Source organism: Lucilia sericata, unplaced genomic scaffold (assembly GCF_015586225.1).
Source record: "Lucilia sericata isolate MDLA Ls3-8-SP2 unplaced genomic scaffold, ASM1558622v1 Contig000367F_arrow, whole genome shotgun sequence".
In the NCBI taxonomy this organism is placed as follows: Eukaryota; Metazoa; Arthropoda; class Insecta; order Diptera; family Calliphoridae; genus Lucilia; species Lucilia sericata.
The window spans coordinates 290,001-304,801 of record NW_023994386.1 but is presented as its reverse complement, the minus strand read 5'-3'; positions in this window follow the sequence as shown (position 1 = coordinate 304,801).

The following is a 14,801-nucleotide window of genomic DNA, read 5'->3' as shown; positions in this document are numbered from 1 at the left end:
AGCTGATTTTAATTTATTAACGATATCACGATTAAAGCTACTTTTGCAGTTCAAAAAGGTAGATATTTTTACAAAAGCTTTGATAAAAGCTTAAGGGTACTTTAACTATATTAAAGTTTCCAATAAAATTTTCTTAGAAATAAGTAAAATTGTGTCAAATAACCACATTTAAGTGATTTATGTCATCGAATTTTTGTAAGTTCTAAAAAGCTTTTGCTTTCAAATAAGTTGTTTAGAATATTGAAAAGCTTTACACACACTTTTTGTATCATTTTATAATTTTTTAAAGATAATTGTGTAAATCGTAAAACGCTTTTATGCTTTGGAGGAATTTCTGTCAATATTTAAAAGCTTCACACAACTTGTCATTAAAGATAATTTTGTAAGCCCTAAATAGTGTTTATGCTTTGGAAAGTATTCTAGAAAGCTTTTAAAGGTTCGCATAACTTATCTTACTTAAAAAACTGTACACATTTTGTCTCGTTCTTGTATCTGTTTAAACCTCATTCAATATTAATTAGTAAGCCCTAGAAAGGTTTTTATGCTCTGCAATCTGTAGAGCTTTAAAAGCTTGGCAGAAGTTATCTCGCTTCAACAACTTCACTCAAACTATATTGCTTTTGTATTTGTTTAATTTTGTCCTAGAAAACTTTTATGCTTTGGAGAAAATTCTGTAAAGCTTTAAAAGCTTCAAATAACTTATATTCTTTCTCATCTGTTTAAACCTGAACGTAAGCAGTCTGATTTTAAAAAGATAATAGTAACAGATTTATTTTGTACCGACTTCAATTAACTTCGATCTCTTTTGCATCTCGTCATATGAATTTGTTGAGGCAACTAAGTTTTTTTTATCAATTTAAAACCTCATATTTTTTTTAACACATTATTTTTTTATCAAACCCTGCACACATGTCTGTGTAATAAAACAAAATATTGTTAAAAAAAAAAACAAACAAGAAATAATAATATTTATTTAAAATAGTATGTAGTACTTCAGTAAAAAGATAAACACACTTGTCGTTCTTTTCATGCTCTTATAAATTTAAACAAAAAATATAAATAAATAAAAAAAAAAATTGTTTCTGTTGCTTTTATGCAATAATTTTATAAATTGTGATCTTTATCATCGTCAGTCACATCATCATGATTTTGAATGTAGTTTTTCAATTTCATTTATCAGAGGGTGACAAAATTTAATAAAAGTTAATTAAACTCAATCAAATTGAATACAGAATAACTATAGAAATGGTTGTATGTTTGACTGTGGTCAAAGATATACAGACCAAACGACGGCTAAAAAGCCCAAATAATACTTTAGACATTTGCTTATATAAAAACGAAAGATAGTCTCAGAGCTGCAAGACAGACAAGACAAATGCGATTTGAAGTTTCAATTAGTTCATGTATAAAAGTATTCATAACAGAATGAGAACCGACCTTCTATGCAATTTATTTACTTTATTTATTTTGATGAGGTTAAGGGGCCTCTCATTCAATTTTTCATTGTATGACAGACAGATTTTTATAATTCAATTTAAAATTGTTATTCTTTCATATATATTTTTTTCTTTATTTAGACGAATATGTATCGTATCATGTTTATTTGCTTTACAGAAGTTTTTTTAATTTTGTTTATATTTGAGAAAAATATACGTCTATATTTGTTTATATGTGTTTAATAGTTAATAAAGGAAATGTTGAATAATTAAGATGATCTAAGCCAATTTATACTAAATAATAAACCCTTATGGAAAAAAAAAGAAAAATATAAACTTTCCATAATGTACTTCTGTACAGTGGGATCAAATGAAGGCCAGATATACAAAGGCCCCAAAAACACATTAGTTAGGCTATAACCATATGTTTTCAGCCTTGTGTATGGAGTATGGATCTGAACATAACACTTTTAATAGCCACCCGGAGAAATTGCAACTTTGACCGCAGTAAAAACATTCAAAGCAGATCGCCTTTTCATTCTCAGCAAAAATAAAACGTAGAACTTCCAAAAGAATAACATTTATCACCACTTCAAAAGGAGCACTAAGTGAATTTTTTTCCTTCCGAGGAAGTGATGTTTAAAGTCTTCCGAAGAAGCGAAAATAATTCTATTTTTTCAATGTTGAAGATACATTTTTTTCTTAAATTTTTATGAGATAAAAAATGTTATTTTTGGGCTTTTGTAAGAAATGTGTCTATAACCCTTATTAATGTTAATATTATTTAAGTCTAATTAGTTGTATTCTATAATCCAAAAAGAGCATAAAAATTACTTCTTGAGAATGACTTCAGAAGTAGTGAATTTGGAATCAAATAAAAAGGACATTCCTCCTATGACAAGCCTGTGTTAAAATCATTACTTCTTCAGGTCTTTTTCAGTACTGCCATGGAGTAAATTCTACTTCTTTTTCGCTTCTTTGGAAATTCTTTTTTTGCTGGGTTACTGTAGTGATCTCTATGCGCTGGTTCCTGTCGGTCTCTCTTATGCAAATCTATAATTGAGAAATGTGGTTTGTGTTTGCTTTACCAATAAAAACTTCTGGGAAAATTTGTTCTTAAAAAAATTCAATTTAAAATCACTTAATGCTCCCTGCTCGCCTATAAAACCCTCCTCAAAAAAGTCTCTTTATTTTTGATTGATGTCTGAAATCAAACATGCTTATTTTATTTTACACTTCAAAAAAAACCTTAATAGGTTTCATAAGAAAATTTTCCCTGCTATATATTAAAATAAATAAAAAACAGAGCCAGTCAATTCGGTCATTTTATAAACCCTCGTGGACGAAAATGTGATTGTCATTAAAATTAAATCACATCCGTTTCTTATTTAAAAAAGAACACATACACAGACACAACACCCAGCTTACAAAAACACATTCAAAAGTAATGGTATAAATATTAAATAATGAAAATCCCCCTACACCCAAGACATCATCATACAGACATACATACGTACATACATATGTACATGAAACGTATGAATACTTAATTTAATTTATCCCTCATTCAATTGTATGAATGTGTATAGGTTTTTCAGCTCTCAATAAAGCATTTACTTTAAAATTGTTTTTCATATAATACTCATATGTATTGTAGCTTCCAAAAAGTTCGGTCAATTTATAGTATGTCAATGTGCAGCAGAAATTGTGACCAGGCCGAACCAGCCAAACAAACACCATCATCATCATTATACATTTAAAACCATGACTTGAGCTCTCCCCCAAACAATATTAACAGATTTTTCACAGCTTTATCCCTGGCACTTTAAATGATATTTAATAGATTTTAACTGTGATTTTTTTTACTTTTAGTTTTTCAATGCTTTTCCCCTGGCCCGTTATTTGCCTTTGTTTTTCTGTGTCACTTTCAGCTGAGTTTATTCGTTCTGTATTTCAATTTCAGTGTGAATTTTTTTTCGTATTAAATTTTAGTTTTTTCAAAAGCAAACGCTTTATGATAAATTGAATTTTAAGAGATGACTACTGCTGTTTGTAGAAAATCATAGTGAAAATTATTATTTAGTTAAGACTTTTTAGACTCTCGATCTCTCTTTAAAAGTTGATTTTGGAGAATTACACCATTTTTGAAAGAATTTGAGAACAAAATTATACTTACAGCACTGAATATATTTATTTATCACATATTATTCATTACATTACAGTTGCAGTAATTGTAATTGATTATTTGTAATTACAATTACTTTAAATTGTAATCCAAGTTATCCAATCACAATTACTAAGAATATTTTTCAATTACCTTTACTGTAACTGTAATTGGTTAAGAAGTAATTCAAATATAATTACAATTACTTGAAAATAATTGTGATAAGCTTTTGTTTGATTACATGTTGACCTACAATTACATTAATGAAAATTTATAATTTCTGATTACTATATCGTCACCTGAAATACAGAAGGGCGTAACAACACTTATAAATAATTGTTTTAGAATAATTTAAAATATCATAAATAAATACAGCTGATGCACTAAAAATAATCCATGCCTAATATATACGAAAAATGTCGTATATTGTAGAAAATGCTTCTCGGTTTCGCCACATCATATTGTTTCGTAATATATACGAAATTGTAATAAAGTATTTTTGTATAATGCAAAATAATTAATTTATTTAACGAAATAATTTTCATTAATGACTACTGTCTTAATGAAATTATTTTTGTAAAATGAAACAAAATTTCTTATTATATACCACAAATATATTACAAAAGGTTTTCGTACTTTCGTAAAATTAAATAATATTTCATGTTATTCACGAACTTTTCCTAAAAACGTAGTTACGGAATATTTTTCTTAAAGTTAAGCATATTTTTTCAGTGTAGTTACAATATATTTTCTAAAAAAAACTCTTTCATATAAACTTTATAAATATTTTTTTTCAAATTTGTGGAAATGGTATAGAAAACGATAATGGAAAGGGATCTAGCAGCGGAAAGAGCTTAATAATTTTCAATTATTGTGATTTTGTTCATTCATTCTTCATTTCATGTTAAATGTGGGTGAAATTTATGAAGATTTATTGTTGTTTATTTATTACAAAATAAACAGTAAAAAAATAAGGGAAAATTAAAGGAAAATTAAACTGGAACTTGAAATAATAAAAATATCACATAGCTGAACTTTATTACTTTTAATTGGTATTTGAAGAAATTTTTAAAAATAATACTCTACTTGACGATGAAGTTTAAGGCCATTTACATTTAAGGATTACAACTAGAAACTGTGTAATTATTTGGCATAAATGACAACAAGGGAATGGGTTCAATAATGCGATTACGATATCTTATAGTTTTTTTTTTATTAAATATGTGATGTAAGCCAATAATTGAAATTTATGTTAATTTAATTAGCACAAGGACTTGAGATGGGGAAATGCATAAAATTGTAATATACATATTATTGCAAAAAGGGAATAACATATACTTACACTCAATTAAGAAATGGCATACAGAATGAGGCCTTCTGCTCTATTGATTATGAATAGTAGAGCCCATATCCAAACTTTTCTCGGGTTTCAAAGTTCGGTAAACCTGAAATTTTTATTATTAATTTTAAATTTATAATATTTAAAACTGATATGAACATCGGGTAGTTTTTAAGAAGAGGGTTCTTAATGGAAACTTGGTCTACATATAGATCAGGCTTGTGGGTAATGATTACCTTACCTGATTACCTTACAATTACTTGTAATAGTGATTGAATTTTACCAATTACAATTACTTGAAATTATAATTGAGGTTCTGCCAATTACAATTATTTGTAATAGTAATTGAAGTTTTGCGGATTACAATAATTTATAGTTGCAATTGAAGTTTTGCCGATTACAATTATTTGTAATTGTAATAGAGGAATTTTCCATTACAATTACTTCTAATTTGTTATTAACAATAGATAAATTACAAGTAATTGTAATTGGTAATTACACATTACAAGTAATTGTAATTGACCATGTAATGAATTACTTTGTGTAATCCCCAAGCCGGCTGAACTCTTCCGAATTCAAGAGAGTGTTAAATTTCTAATAACAAACCATTTTTTAATGTATCTTAACAATTTGATTTTTAATTTGTAATCGATTTATTAACAATAATATAATTTAGGCGTTAGGGTCTAATAGGGACCGATTCTTGCTTCATAAAAAATTAGTATGCTCAATTTCATAACTCTACTTGTAGTTTTAAGTTCATAACACAGAACTTTCAAGTAATTTTATAAAGCCACCCCATGTTCAAATTAGGGTTCTTTAGTTGAAACGAAAAGTCGACTTTTTGCATTAGGTAAAAATTGACTTTTCGACATTTTCATTTTATGAAAAGTCGATTTTTCGACTTTTTTCATTAAATTAAAAGTCGACTTTAGACTTTTCGACTTTTAGTATTTTATAAATAGTCGACTTTTCGACTTTTTCCGACTATTTTCGACTTCTTTCGACTTTTTTTTTGAATATTTATGACTTTTTTCGAGTTTTATCGACTATTTTAGAGTTTTTGACTTTTTTTCCACTTTTTAAAATTTTCGACTATTTTTGACTTTTTTATACTATTTTCGAGTTTTCGACTTATTCCGAGTTTTTTCGAGTTTTTACGACTTTTCGACTTTTTACGACTTATCGACTTTTTTCGAATTTCCGACTTTTATTTACAAAGTCGATTTTTCGACTTTTTTCATAGACAATAGTCGAGTTATCGACTTTTTTGGAACAAAATATTCGATTTCGACTTTTTTCGACAAAAAGTCGATTGTTCGATTATTTGAAAGTCGATTTATAGAACCCTAGTTCAAATGTGGTCCTATATTATATCTTTTTTAATACCAATCGAACTGCACCGATAGGAACTATTCATGGAAATTGTTTCATTATCTCCTCCTGTATAAGTCATATCGTGCTTTAGACGGGCATTTTTAGAATATTTATATTTCATATCAAGTGACTCAATTTTTGAAACTTTTTAACAAGATCGGTTAAAATCTTTCTGTATTACAGCGGGTCCAAGTTTGATATTAATGACGAACATGTGTTTCTTTCTACAACAATTATCAATTGTTTCAAATAGTTCAGACAGATGTTTCTTCAATCATTCAAAAAAAAAAAAAATATATTTTAAAAAATTAAAACAATTTTTGGAATATTTTTGCAAAATTAAATTTTTTTTCACTTCTTTTTTATGAAAACAAATTAATCATTACCAGAAACTCAGTTTCCCGGAGGTAGATTCTTTGAATTTTGCGTTCAGTATTCCTGGGAAATGTAATATCTATAATAACATCGATCCCAAGAGATTTGAATCTAATTCGTACGAAAGCCTGACAACCAGAGAGAGAGAAAGTGATTCAGCATTTTAGAACTTAAACAGTATTTAAGAGAACATATAGATAATCCAGATAATAAATTATTTAAATGTTTGCATGATTTGACTTTAGAATGAAAAATGTTTAAAAAGTAAATGAAAATAAATCATTGGCATTTAACTAAAACCCTATTAATTAGTATTACTAATTTCATATATACATTTTATCATTATTTTTTTGTTAAACAAGTGATTGTTAAATATGATTCAAATTAGTGCATGTAGTTTTGATATACATTTATTATATATATTTTTTTTTGTTTTGCAAAATTATTTTAATTTAACATTTTAAAATTTGACATAAATACGTCATTTATCATGAGCATGTTTAAAGCAATTTTGTTGCTGTTTGTTGTTGTTTATATTTTCAAGCGAAAAAAATCTAAATTTTTAAATAATGTTTAACAAATGAGTGTGTAATTAAAACATTAAAATAAATTAGAAAAAATGTTAACAACTACTAAAAAAAAATTTGTTAAATAGTAGCTGCAGTTTTTTTTTTCTTCTCACTGTTGCAAATTAAATTTTGTGTGTTTAGACACTCTACTAGTGAGGGGGAAAATGATTAAAATTTTTTAAAAGGGATGCGTTTTTTTAGGGAATATAGTGAAAGTTTAGAAATAGAAAATACTTTTTGAAAAATTAAATTTTTCATAAAATAATCTAAAATGTGCATTTGAAAAATTTGTTATGGGGATATTGCTCTAATTTGAAATTTGTGTCCATTTTATTGTCCGTGTAGTGTGCCTCTATATGTGTCTTAATCTTATTATTTAAAGTTTTTAGTTTTTGTTGCATTTTTATTCATGTTGATTTAGTTTTTGTTATTTTTTCGTTGACGAATTAAACCAAATGATGACAATGTGTCCGTCCGTCCAACCGTCCGTCTATCTGCCTAAATATCTCTCCTCTAAATACATTGTTCTTGGTTTTTAAAATTTACTAAACAGATGAATGGGTTTTTTGTTTTTTAGTTTTTGTTTTTTTCGTTTGCTGTGTTTGTAAATATGTATTCTTTTTTTGAACGAATTAAGTTAATGATTTAAATGATTGTAATTTGCAAGAGATAAACATTTACAACAAGAAATAATATGCAGCAAATTAAAAAAAACTACTTAAATGCCTTGTAGCCAATTAATAAAATGTAGTAATTTTTCTATGTGTTTTAAAAAAGCAACAACAAAATGTGCAAAGAATTTATACAATTTATATGGTTGATAAGAAATAATTAAATGAATGTCATCTTAATAAAAATTTATGCAACTAATTTGAGAATTTTCTAAAAATTCCATAATAATTTTTCTATTCATTTAGTTTGGGAACTCCTGTTATAAACAAACTATAAATCACTAATACATTTCATTGACATTTTATGTTAATTAAAAAATAATAATTTGTTGTTGTTTATTTACTATAACATTGTATTTATGATGGATTTGACAGTTTGACTTGTTATTTTTCTAACATGACATTTTACATGGTCAAAAATTTCTATATAATTTTCTTCAGCCTCTTTAGGGTTTTCTTTCTCTCTCGAACTTAATAAATTTTAAAGACATATTTTTAACGCTTGTAAATTTTGAAATTTTTTTTAATTAATTTATCTTGATCATGGTGGCAATCGAAAAATATTTAATTGAATAACAAACGTTGACATAGAAATAAAAATCTTAAGATCTACTGCGCCATTAATTTCAAAATTATTTGGTTTGAATATCATTAAGTTATGAATTATTTTCTTTTTTTTGTTTTCCGATCAGATTCTTTATGTCTCATTAGGAATTTTCTGAAATATGGGACACAACTATGTCGTTTACGCAAAATGACATTAAGTTTTTCTTTCTAATTGAATTGGTTTTTCATTTGTGTTTTTAAGATAATTTTTCGTTTTGCTTGTTTGAGAGAAAAAAAAAGAAAATATTGAAAATTTTATTTAAGTTTTTGTGAAAAACAAGAAGGTTTTTCTTTCTTGAAGACAAAAAAAAAAAAACAGAATAGAACATGAGAAAAATGTTTAAACATTATGACATCTAATTAGATAATGCTTAAAAATATAAACAGGTGTATAGGAGACGGCTGCCTTGAGATTATATTTTCCTTATAATTTTTTAATTATTTATTTTATGTTGTTAAAATAAAATTTCAATTATTTTTAGTCTATAGTTCAAGAGCAAGCTACAAATTTAAAAATTAAAACAACTAATTTTAAAATACAGAGACTATTAAAGAATCTAAGCACCAAAGGACCCCCGCATCTATATTTAAAAATATGATCTTGGACTTGGAAGGTAGTTTGTCTCCTATCAAGAACGAATTCTGATATTCCAATCATCTTTGGATGCTTGTCAAGATCTTTTTACATATTCAGCTAAATGAAATAATGTGGCTGATAATGACCACCCTTTACCTAGTAATGAATGAAATAACTACTGGAAGTCTGATTACATCTCTAACGTACTTTCGAAGCTTCTATTCCCAATTCATTTCTTTGCCCTAACATTTCCCATCCCAAAATGGACGCAAACTTAGCTTGGACTTGGAAGGTAGTTTGCCTCCCATAAATAACGAATTCTGATATTCCAGTCATCTACGTATGCTTGTCAAGATCTTTACATATTCAGCTAAATGAAATAATGTGGATGATAATGACCACCCATTACCTAGTAATGAATGAAATAAGTACTGGAAATTTGCTCACTTCTCTAACGTACTTTCGAAGCTTCTACTCCCAATACATTTCTTTTCCTTAACATTTGCCATTAGTAAAAATTCTTAATTTGTATTCAACATAAAGAATTTTTATAGCATAATTTAAGGATTTTTTTATTTGTTAAAGCAGTTTTATTTTCTTCTTTTTTAAATGGTTTCCAAGTTTTACAAATGGCTGCCTAAACAAATCTTTCCATGTTGTGCATAGACATGTAATCTTTTTACATGTGTGCGATGTTAACACATTAACAGAAGAAAAAAATAAGTAAAATGGAAAAGGAAAACCTCAAAAATATGGTTAAAAAAGGTAAAATGGTTTAACACAACCAAACAGCAACCAAAAAACAAAAAAAACACACGAAGCAAAAGAAAACCAATGCTAAAACAGTTTAACTGCTTTATTTTTATTTATACGCCATTTTTTTTTTTTTTTTTTTTGCTCGTATATCCGTTTGATACATTTCTCATCAGATTCCTGAGAAGAAACCTCTGGGGAAATCAACGCTCTGCTGCTACACTAAACAGCAGAGATTCAAATGTCATCTTTAAGAGCTTAAATTTGTATAAAATTGCAGGTCGTAAAACTTTTTTTGTGTGTGTTAAATCAAAATATCTAAAGAAAGCAACAAAAAAAAAAACTCCACACTCACACACACATCCTGAGTTTAATGTCAAAAGTTTCCCGTATGTAAGAGTTACATTTTCCTTTTTAAAAAGAAAAAAACACCAAAAACAAAATTATTACCCAGGAAGAGTTCAACATTTAAGAAGTATCATATCATGGCTGCTATATAAATTTGTTTTTTTTTTTTCTTTTTTATTTTTCATCTTACACTTATTTGACACTTGATGAAAAATAGCAGTAAATCGCTGGAAACTGGTAATAAGATACAAACAAGACAAAACAAACAAATTTCGTAGCATAGCTTTAGGAGAATATTTATATGTGTGAAAGGCTTGCAGCAGCAGCGTATTTTTAAGATGAATTTTTTCAAGTAAAACTTTTTGATATTTTCAACGTTTATCATGAAACAACGACTATCACCCGTTTACACTAAACATATATAAACACACATGCTTGTAATAAACAATTTTCGCGCCATAATAAAAAAAATAACGGCGAGAAACATTTTTTAATGTTGTCTGCCATAAAAAAGGGTTTTGTTTCTCCTGTTAATGTGTTAAAGTGTTTGTCAAAAATGAAACGGTTGATAAAAAAAATATATTCAGTTTATTAAAAACTGTACTTAAACTTCATTACACTTTTTAGAATAGTTATAGGTAGAGATATTAAACGAGGTCTATATCTTGAAAAACATTGTGACATTGTGACTTTATAAAAAAAGTACCAAAAGTACATACAAATATTTTCCCATTTATAATTTGTTATTTTAAATTACTCAAAAGCGTATTTTTACACAGACTTGCTTAATACGTCTTTAGTCCCTTCAAGATTTTCAAAAAAAGGGCGCTGTTGTCCTAAATTTCGATCTATTAAAGGGATTAACGTACGATATTCAGAAAATGCATGAAAGGAAGATGTTTATTACATCCAAAGTTTTGCACTCCTTTACGAGAGTCTCTGTTGGGAATCGAACCCACGACATCCGTACTGATAGACTAGAACACTACCAGCTAACCTACGGAAGTAAACTTGTTTCCTGAACGTATTTCTATAGAATGTTCCAATCAGTGTTCCTGAGTTATGCTATGTCTGGAGTAACATTGCTGCCCCAGATGTTTGGATATAATAACTTATTCCCTCTAATTCTTGTACTTCTCTATTTGGAGTCTCCCCATAAGATATAAATGAACGGGAGACTCTGTTGCGAATCGAACCCACGATCTCCATACTGATAGACTAGAACAGTACCAGCTAACCTACGGAAGTAAACGAGTTTCCTGAACGTAATTCTTTGGAATTAACAGAGTAACATAGCTGCCCCTGATATTTGGATATAATAACTTATTCCTACTAATTATCGTACTTCTCTCTTTAGAATCACCTCATAAGATTTTAGTCCATTATTCAACTATTTATCTTTTTTGCTATGGGACTCTCTCGCCTTTGCTTTGTAATCGCTAACTTAACTTCTCAAGCTCCCATCTCTTTATAAGAACGCCTATTGCTCATTTTCCTCGAGTTATCGGGTAGCTATATAATGCAGAGCTTAGCACTGTATTCGGCTATCTTACAGTCAAATGCGGTGTTAGCTGACATTGCCCTAATCTGTGGGAATATATTTTAACCTCTGGCACCAAATAATGTGACTTTGCGGACTTCCGAAACACTTTCTCGGACTTTTCCTTCTTATGGAATAATTTAAACCATTATTTCCATTTGCCGTATGGAACTCTCTCACTCAAGCTCCCTTCGTTTAATATCAAGCACATTCGCTTATTGCGTATTGTCCCCAAGTGATCTGGTACCTTTATGTAGTAGAGCTTAGCACTGTATTCGTTTATGGCTCTCATTCAGTCAACTGCGGTCTTAGCTAATATCGCCCTAATTATTTTCCGACTGTCGGAATATATCTTAACCTCTGTTGGCGCCATATTAAATTTAATCCATTTTTCACATTCCGTGACAATACGGAAATCCGCTTGAAGGGTACAGTTGTAGTTAGGATGACTTTATTATATTTCGGGTTTACAATTTAGATCCCCAGACACAGGTTTAGAGCCATAGGTTCTAATATTATGCAAATACATTTCGACATCTACTCTATTAGGTTTTGAAACAAAATTTGATTCGTTCTTTATTGTACGAATTTTTACTGAAGATTATACAAATTTTATTAATAATCTATCGTATCCAGTAATTTTACGCATTTTGCTAATTTTTTTAAACATATCAAAAACATTTATTTCTAACTTGTTTTCATTATAGATTAATTTTCCAATAAATTTAATAAGAACATCAGTAATTCCAAGTACTTCAAGAAATTTTCTTTTATTCATTTTTCCCATATCAAATTAAGACTTCTTGAGATTCTTTACATTTGTATTTAAGTTTGTTCCTTACTTTTCTCATTTTGATTTAATCAAAAAATGTGTTTTGAATTTTTAATTCTATCTGTCAACGGTGGTATATGTATATATGTCGTTATTCCTATATGTTTGTATGTAAATTGTCATTATAAATAAATGTTGTTTATGTGAGTGTAATGAATGTCAAAATTATATTTATTTTCTTCTCTTAATGTTCATTCTTAAAAGCTTTTGTGTCAAAGAATATAAAACGCAAAAATTTATATTGACATTTAATAACATTTTTACGCGACATCACGTCTTTTAATTTTTATATGCGAAATTATTCTAGTGTATGTAACAATAAAACGTTTTCATGTCATAAGAGTGTCATTTGTCTTGCCAGGCATGCGTTTGTCTATGATTTTTAATTATAAGAAATTTTATATGTATATTGAATATATTATCAGTAAGTTAAAGAGAAAAATAGGATTATATAGCTGGTGTCTTGAGACTACAAATTGACTGTGTTCTATTGAATGTCTTAATTATTGTTGACCCATTAATGTGGGTATTAATGTACTTAATTGATTGTATATTAAGTAAAGTAAATATGTTAATAGCTTAAATGAAGTATACTTTAAGGGGCTTAGACTAATAGGTGAAAAAAAATACTAAAATTATATATAAATTAATGCTAAATCTAGGTTTCAATTGAAGAATTTTTCTACTTGAGTTTACATTTTACATTTATATTTTCTTCTTGTTGCATACCTTGTGGCTGAAAAAAATTTTTTGAACATCTGGAAAATGAACTCCTGTACATTTTTAATAAACTTTTCAAAAAACATAATGACTAATGGTATCCCCAAATTACTCATAACTCATTTATAAATCATTTATTTCTTTTTGGGGTTGAAGATAAAAATAAAAGTGATTCCAAAACAAAAATATAATTAAAAACCTTCAACACCCTTCTCTCATTTGCCCCCTTTTCGAAAAAGAAACACAAAAAAAAAGGCTAAAGAAATGTTTTTGATATAAAACAAGAATAATAAACATTAACTCCATTAATTTATATAAATATATAAAAAAGTGAAATAAAACAAAAATATAGAAAAAAGCACAATAATTAGACTCGGTGTTGGTATAAAGAGCGGCAGTAGGGTGAGAAGTAGTGAAAGACTTCAAAACAATCTATATTCGTATGTGTAAAAATAAAATAAAAGAATAAACATGGAATTAATGATTAATTAGTATCCTACTGACACGTAGCAATTACAGTGGAATGTTTTACTAAATGATTGTTAAGGGAAGGTATGCTAACAGGCGACATGAATTCAGATTAAATTCATTAAATTGTTGCCTTAAGATAGACAAAGGATTGCTTTTTTTGCTCCTTTTTATTAAAACATTGCGAAATAATCAGATATGCTCCTTCAAATATTCTATGTTTTCTTTATATTTTCTACTTTTTGAAAGGATTTGCATGTGTTTTTAATTACAAAGATGGCGGATTCACCCTTTAATTAAATTTGGAACTAAAGTTAATGTTTTAATAGAAAGACTGATATTTTAGATTCCTCAATTCACATTCCATTTCTTTTTATTGGCCCACCTTCCCTTTTAAGTCTACTTAACAACTCATATATACTTTGAAAATACTATTTTAACATGTGTGTATGTATGTATATGTGTTTACTTTTCAAAGGTTAAAGTTCAGTCGAATATAAGTAATATTAAACCACGTATTCAAGAGAGCAAACAATATAACATTAATAAAGTGGACAATAATAAAATATTAAGATGGAAAATGATGGCTGGAAACAAAAACAGAAACAAAAAAGAAAACTTTTACAACTTTCAACGTCGTCTGCCCTGCCAAAACAAGATACTACAAGAACAGCAACAACTAAGTAAAATAAAACACTAATTCAAAGAGTAATGGCAGCAGTGGGAGAGAAAGAATAACAAGAACAAGGACCTTTAAGAACATTTAGAAACGTGTAAAGAGTGAAAATTAAACAACAATATCAAGGATTAACGGAATTGAATGAGAGTTTTGATGGCAATAAACCAACACATACTTATTCATTTCTACTTTTATAATTCTTTGTATATTTTTGATTAAATACCCTGCAATGCAAGTTGGCTGCTCAAGTTGCCAAAGTAAATACTATCTTATGTGTACTACAGGAAAAAGGTGTAAATTTACTTTTATCTAGATTTCTTAAGGTCACTAAAGTGACGATTGACTTT